This window comes from Anser anser, assembly GCF_964211835.1.
Source record: "Anser anser genome assembly, chromosome: Z".
NCBI classification, from domain to species: domain Eukaryota; kingdom Metazoa; phylum Chordata; class Aves; order Anseriformes; family Anatidae; genus Anser; species Anser anser.
The window spans coordinates 53,540,388-53,547,978 of NC_139723.1; the positions used below are offsets into that span (position 1 = coordinate 53,540,388).

At 52.4% G+C, this 7,591-nt stretch overlaps 1 long non-coding RNA gene across 2 annotated transcripts in view; it reads right to left on the reverse strand.

Moving 5' to 3' along the window:
- The window catches only part of LOC310889310, a 10,156-nt gene extending 2,971 nt beyond the window's left edge, over window positions 1-7,185 (reverse strand). The window contains exons 1-2 of one of the 2 annotated variants that reach the window (XR_014576511.1): window positions 6,221-7,185; window positions 2,932-5,640 (exon numbers count right to left, since the gene is read on the reverse strand). This is a non-coding gene — a long non-coding RNA (uncharacterized lncRNA). Of the gene's footprint in view, window positions 1-2,931; window positions 5,641-6,183 lie in introns of both variants that reach the window. The other variant, XR_014576512.1, reaches the window with a different exon arrangement.
- Window positions 7,186-7,591: the final 406 nt, after the last annotated feature.

The following is a 7,591-nucleotide window of genomic DNA, read 5'->3' on the forward strand; positions in this document are numbered from 1 at the left end:
AAAGATAACAAAAAATGTTTTTACAAATGCATCAGCACAAAAAGGAGGACTAAGGAGAATCTCCATCCTTTACTGGATGCGGGGGGAAACTTAGTTACAAAAGATGAGGAAAAAGCTGAGGTGCTCAATGCCTTCTTTGCCTCAGTCTTTAGCGGCAAGACCGGTTGTTCTCTGGATACCCAGTACCCTGAGCTGTTGGAAGGGGATGGGGGCAGGATGTGGCCCTCACTATCCACGAGGAAATGGTTGGCGACCTGCTACAGCACTTGGATGTACGCAAGTCAATGGGGCCGGATGAGATCCACCCGAGGGTACTGAGACAACTGGTGGAGGAGCTGGCCAAGCCACTTTCCATTATTTATCGGCAGTCCTGGCTATCAGGGGAGGTCTCAGATGACTGGCGGCTAGCAAATGTGACGCCCATCTACAAGAAGGGCCGGAGGGTAGACCCGGGGAACTATAAGCCTGTTAATTTGACGTCAGTGCCAGGGAAGCTCATGGAGCAGATTATCTTGAGTGTCACCATGCAGCACTTACAGGGCAACCAGACGATCAGGCCCAGTCAGCATGGGTTTATGAAAGGCAGGTCCTGCTTGACAAACCTGATCTCCTTCTATGACAAAGTGACATGCTTAGTGGATGAGGGAAAGGCTGTGGATGTGGTCTACCTTGACTTCAGTAAGGCTTTTGACACCGTTTCCCACAACATTCTCCTCAAGAAACTGGCTGCTCGTGGCTTGGACTGGCGTACGCCTCGTTGGGTTAAAAACTGGCTGGATGGCCGGGCCCAAAGAGTTGTGGTGAATGGAGCCAAATCCAGTTGGAGGCCGGTCACTAGTGGCATCCCCCAGGGCTCAGTACTGGGGCCAGTCCTCTTTAATATCTTTATTGATGATCTGGATGAGGGGATCGAGTGCACCCTCAGTAAGTTTGCAGACGACACCAAGTTAGGTGCGTGTGTCGATCTGCTCGAGGGAAGGAAGGCTCTGCAGGAGGATCTGGATAGGCTGGACCAATGGGCTGAGGCCAACTGTATGAAGTTCAACAAGGCCAAGAGCCGGGTCCTGCATCTGGGGTGTAACAACCCCAAGCAGAGCTACAGCCTGGGAAACAAGTGGTTGGAAAGCTGCCTGGCTGAGAAGGACCTGGGAGTACTGGTTGATAGTCGGCTGAATATGAGCCAGCAGTGTGCTCAGGTGGCCAAGAAGGCCAACAGCATCCTGGCGTGTATAAGCTGCAGCATGGCCAGCAGTGGTCTAGGGAAGTGATTGTTCCCCTGTACTTGGCTCTGGTGAGGCTGCACCTCGAGTACTGTGTTCAGTTTTGGGCCCCTTGCTACAAGAAGGATGTCGAGGTGCTCGTGAGACTCCAGAGAAGGACGACGAAGCTGGTGAGGGGTCTGGAAAACAAGTCTTACAAGGAGCGGCTGAAGGAGCTGGGATTGTTCAGCCTGGAGAAGAGGAGGCTCAGGGGAGACCTCGTCGCTCTCTATAGGTACCTTAAAGGAGGCTGTAGAGAGGTGGGGGTTGGTCTATTCTCCCACGTGCCTGGTGACAGGACGAGGGGGAATGGGCTAAAGTTGTGCCAGGGGAGGTTTAGGTTGGATGTTAGGAAGAACTTCTTTACTGAAAGGGTTGTTAGGCATTGGAATGGGCTGCCCAGGGGAGTGGTTGAGTCACCATCCCTGGAGGTCTTTAAGAGACGTTTAGATGTTGAGCTTAGTGATGTGGTTTAGTGGAGGACTTGTTAGTGTTAGGTCAGAGGTTGGACTGGGTGATCTTGGAGGTCTCTTCCAACCTAGACGATTCTGTGATTCTGTGAATAAACAGTTCTCAACACTCACCACACCTTGGTAAACCAAGACCCGGTGTGGATTATGTACCCTTAATACAGATTCGTGCCTACAATCGGTATTGTGCAGTACTTAGGAGACGGGGAATTCGAGTTTAAGTGCCACAAGCCCAGAGTCGCTCCGAGCAGGGCACACAAACCTGGTCGCTGCGCTCCTGGGCCGGGGTCGGGCAGGCTGGCGTGTGAGGGGCAGCAGCCGGGGATGGATGCTGGCGGCAGGGCTGGGACAGACCCGCGGCCCCACCGCGGGAGCGCGGTACCAGAGGCGCCAGGGGGCGCGCGGGGGCCGCGCTGCGCTGCGGTGCGGTGCGGTGCGGTGCGGTGCGGTGCGGTGCGGTGCGGTGCGAGGGGTGCGGTGCGGTGCGAGGGGTGCGGTGCGGTGCGAGGGGTGCGGTGCGGTGCGGTGCGGTGCGAGGGGTGCGGTGCGATGCGATGCGGGGCTGGCAGGCAGGTGCGGAGCCCGTGGCGGTCTCGGCCGCAAGGCAGTGGCACCTCGGGGCTCTGACCGAATGGGAAGGTTTCTCCTCCGAAAGGGACGAAACCTGCCAAAAATCACCGCAACCGAGGCGGCGCGGCTTTGGGGTGCGGCTGCGGGGATTTGGGGTGTCCCCTGTGCAGTCCCCCGGGCAGCCGCCCCCTGCCGCCCGCCTCGCTCGTAACCGCTCCACCGGATCCCTCGACGGGTTTTTTAAATTCGCCTGAATTTAAGAGTAAATTACTAAAAGCCACGAAACGGTCAATAAGGGACGGGGGAGGCTGCGCCGCTGCCTGTCCGGCGCCCACCCGCGCCCCTCGGGCTGCCCTCGACGTGCGGGACCCCCGCGGGCGGGGACAGGTGCAGCGGCCCGGCGGGTCGGGGGGGCCGGGGGGACACGGGGGGATCATCCGCGGAGCGACGGGGTGGTGGGCGGCCGCCGGAAGGGCTGCGGACAGGCTGCAGGGGGTCGGGGGTGCAGCTCCCGACGCGCCGCAAGCCAGAGGAGAACACCTTTCCTCTGGCCCGTCACCCCCAAAGCATTTCTTGCCTCGTGTTCTTGGGCTTCCCTCTTTGTACTTAGTCTTTTACGGAGGGTTCATTACCGAGCGAGGCTGGGAACGCGTTTCCGAGGAGCGCTCCGCTGATCGCTGCCCGCTTTATTGCTGCTCTCCTCGCGCCGCGCTGCCTTGAGTTTGCAGCCTGCGGTTCGTGCCAGTACTTTTTTTTATTTGAGCGGAGCTGGCGACCGAGAAAGGGCTCGTGGAAAGCCTGCAGGACACCAGCTGGCTGCGCGCTGCCCGTGGACGCGGAGGCTCGCCACGCGTGTGCGTGGCGTTGTCTGCTCGGGTATAACAAAAGAGATCGCTTGTTTTAAATAAACCAGTCCGCCTGGGTGTTACAATAAAGAGATAAATAGTGATACAAATAATAGGTACAAAGAGAGAGCTCCTAACCTGAAGAACAATACCACCGTTGCACCACAGTTTTGCAGGTTTTCCCTTACATGTCTAAGTGGTTTTATCCCCATTCTTCAAGGGCCAGGAAAGAGCAACTACGATGCATTATAAATATGTAGGAATTAGGGAGTCTAATATTTGAATGTGCTCGATGTGACCGTATGAAGATATTACTGCATTTAAAATAGGTGTTGAATTTATTGACGCGCATATACAGAGAAAAAAAAAAGTCTTTCTGTTATTTCTCCCTGCGTTTTCGGAGTGTTAGACAGTGCTGAAATTAGGGTAACTGGAAAGCAGTATACTTAATTACGAGCAAAAAGACAATAATGATGAGACAGGGAGGTTGCCGGCACACAAAACATCACGAAGACAGCAGACTTGTTAGATGTCGAGAATGTTTATCTGGATGGCTGCTCATTCAGTTTCTTCATAACAAACACTGTGTTTATAACAAAGCAGTTACTGCTTCTTGTCATAACAATAATCGCTATCCAAACAGGATTTTGCCCCCTTCTCTCGTGCATAATGATCTTGTTCTGTTGCTGCCAATGTAATGATTTGGAGCTGTAAAACTATGTGTTTCTTCTTTTCTATACGTGCCCCCTAACACGAATTTCATTCTTTCTGTGCAAAGAAGCCTAGTTTGCACTTATTTTATTCGTTTGGGTTGGTTCAGTCGCTGACCTCTGGCCACGGAGGGCACTGTACTGAGGATACCCTTGGCAATGTCAGAAAATGATACGAAGAAGATCGCAGTGATCAGGCACTTTATTCCATGCAGTGTTTTTACTAACGTGTGCGAGTGTCCATGCACAAGTGGTACAGGAACTCTCCAGATCTATGAAGTTGAAACCCCTTGTTATCATTGCTGCACCTCAGACCGTACCTGCATGCATTTACAAATGCGTATGTCATTGTAACCTCAAGGGCGCTAGTTTTTAAAGCCCGAATTACTGTAATTCGGTCTTTAGGAGGCATCACTTGACAGAGACTTTTTTTTATTTTTTCTCTTTCATTTCCATTTACTTTGTTGTGTCCCTTCATAATATTGTTTGCATTCATGTTGGCTAGCGTTTAGCTAAACACACAGCAAAGTGTTTCTAAAATGGACACATAGGTAGTCGTAGCGACAGCTGAAGCTCTCGGACAACGGGGGGAAATATCTAAGAGCACTTTAAAATGTTCAATTACTGGAACAGTAGTAGCAGTGCAGAACTGCAACAATGGGGGGCGGGGGGGGGGGGAAGGGAGGGAAGGCAGGGATATTTAAATGGTATTAAAACCGGACCCACATTTTACTACTGGTTACGAAGTGCATCTGGAATTCCCCCCAAAACTGTTCAACAAATGTTGACAAAATATATTTGTCAAGGGAACAAGAAAGCATGGCATTGTTTTAGTAAGATCTCATTTATTTTGATACGTGGGCACACCGTTAAGGTGAATTTTGTGTACAGTTATCATAAGGGTAGCACCTACAGAGTAGATTTACCTGTTTATTATTTGGGGTATTTTCCTGCAACATTTTAGAAAGGTTTCTTTACTTACGCAAATGTTCTTACGTTCTTGTCTACTTTTTTTTTTTTTTTTTTTTTTTTTTTTAAGAATGATTTGCCAGGCTAAGGGAGCCATTTCCTATAACAGGTAGTTTGACAAGGAAAACCGATGGTCTTAAATATCAAAGCGTAGTCAAACCGCAATGAGATTCAAAGAAGGGAGTGCTGGTATATTTTGTTCCAGCAAACGAGCTAAAAATAACAGCCCCCACCCATGCTGGAAGGAGGTTGATTTGCCCACTTGGAAGGGCCGATAGGAAATAGAAATTAAATTATTAATGTAATTAAACAGAGAAAAAAAAATCTGCCCGGAGACGCTAAGGGTGAAAGGGTTTTGTTCTGAAGTGTCGCTGACTTAAACAAGCCCGCGTGCAGAGTCGAGGCTCGGAGCGGGATTTGATGTGTTGTTGGGAGCTTTAATCTCATTTTATACCTTCCTCACGCCGCATCAGAATGCGTTTGAACAAGGTCGTAATCGTGCCAAACTGCACAGCGCAGTGTAACCCTGCTGCTGTCGCCGTCCTGACACTCGAAGCCCAAAGTGATCGTCTCCTTTTCAGCCCCAAAGAAAGCTCTTTCCACACTTTCACGTACTATACTTACCTGCAGGGCAGGGTCTCTAAAGGTGTCGGAACTACTTTGACATTCATTTCAGAGATTAGTGTAAACGTGGAGCACGTCAGTGAGGAAAATGCTTAACATCACGATTACAAAATCCACGTTGGTGCCATTTTGCACCACGCATCTCCCCTCGCAGTCCGCAGGAGAGAAACAGAACAAAACAAGAAGCCCGTAACTAGAAAAAGGGAGAAAAAGAAAAAAAAAAAAAGAAAAAAAAAAAAGAAAAATCATGACACACACACACACAACGAGCCCCGTGTTTAATCCCCCGACCTCCCCTTTCTGCACGGAGGGCAGGCTGTCGCCCCCTGCGCTAAGCGCGTCCCCCTCCGGTCGTTACTGCCCTGCTCGGGCGGGCGGCGTGGGTTTGTTTTAGGATCGGACCGCCGGGCGCACAATAGCGACCTCGTCGGAGGAGCAGCCCTCCGCCGCTCCCCGACAGCGCCGCGCAGCCGCCCCCGGCCGCCCGCGGGGCCCCGGCTGCCCCCGGCCCCTGCCCGCAGCCCCCCGCAGCTCCCCGGGGCCGGCGCCGACCCCCGGTGCCGCCGCCGGCTCCTGCCAACGCCGGGTTGCTTCGGAGTCGCCCTTCTTCCCAAAATCTTCCGCCCCCTCCCCGGGCCCGTGCCCACCTCCCCCGGCGCCCACCTCCCCCTGCCCCGCCGAGCTGAGGGTTCGCTCGCCCCGCCGAGTCAGCGGGGGCCGGACCCCCCGCTGTTACCTCCCGCTCGTCCGCCGGCAGAAGGGGGGTCCCGTACCTTCCGCAGCCTCCCCCCAGCCTCCCTCCACGTCCCGTCTGCGGGACTCGGGCTCTTTTCCCCTTCTGTCCTCCCGCCCGTCTGCGTGCCTGCCTGCCTCCTTTTTATTTCCCCTGCCAGTGACTTAAGACCAAGCCAAAGGAGGCAAAAGGAAAAATACAGCCCTGGGCTCCAGGTCTATAAATACAGCTCGGAGCGAGCGCTCGAAAGTTTGGAAAGACAGAAAGGAAGAAGGCAGCACATGGAGACAAAAGCTAGAGCCGCTCCGCCAGCGGGGAGCGCCGAGGCGATGCTCCGGCTGCGCCGGGGCTCCGCGGCTTGTTCGGGTGGGCAGGGCGGCGGAGGGAGAGGGTTCGGTGCACTCATCATTCCGCGCTGAAATACAGGAATATTAGCCAAAAATAAAAATAAAAATAAATAAATGTTAGTCGATCGATAAGTCAAGTTTGTATAGCAGATATTGAGAGTGGAAACTTTCCTAAAACGTCTTGAGCTGGTAGTGGAGAAGAGCTGGCAGCTTTTCTTCTTTTTTGTTTTCTTTCTCTCCTTTTATTTATTTATTTGATTTATATATATATATATATATTTTTTTTTTTTTTTTTGCTAGCGGGTGAATCCTAGTTGGCTTAAAGTTTCCTTGTTCTCTCTGTGGCTTGTGTGCCCACCGGCAAAGGAGAGAAAAATAAGTTGAGGGCTCTTCAAGGCTGCAAGGGGTAGCTGCAACCCTACCTGTTTTATGTCATTGTCTTCAAAAGAGTGTCCTTCTGGACACTCTGAAGTGGGGCTGCAGTCCACTGTGAAAGTGACACAGAGGTGTCAGAGAGGCAATGGCCAACATATATCTCCTGTATGCTAACTATACATTCATGTCCACTGCTTCCAAGTCTATCCTATCCTAATGTATCAGATGGAAGGTATTATTCTTCCTTAGGATGTCAAGCAATACCCAGTTACATCATGCATGGAGTAACAGCAGCAACAGAAGAGTCAAGGAAATGTGCATACACCAGATGAAACACAGAGAAATGGCCCATTGACAGGGGTCTGCGATTTGGGATGTTGGGGGTGTGGGGAGGAAGCAGAGCTGGGGTTAGGAAATGAAGCTAGTAAGTGGAGAAAGTGACTTTCAGCCTGCAGCTCTGGAAAGCGTGCAGATGGACAACCCAAACCAGTCTGTGCTGCGGGTGCCAAGTGGGAGCAGTGAGAGGCCACAAGACGTGGTGTGGAAAGATGCTGCTGGAAGCGCCTGCCCGCTGTGTCTCCTGCTGCCCTCTGCAGAGGGAGAGGGCCTCGCCCCGGGGAGCAGCATCCTCAGGGGTTGCTGAGAGGGAGAAATAGAGGGGGCTGAGGAAATGAAGGCTGGGAGGCAGA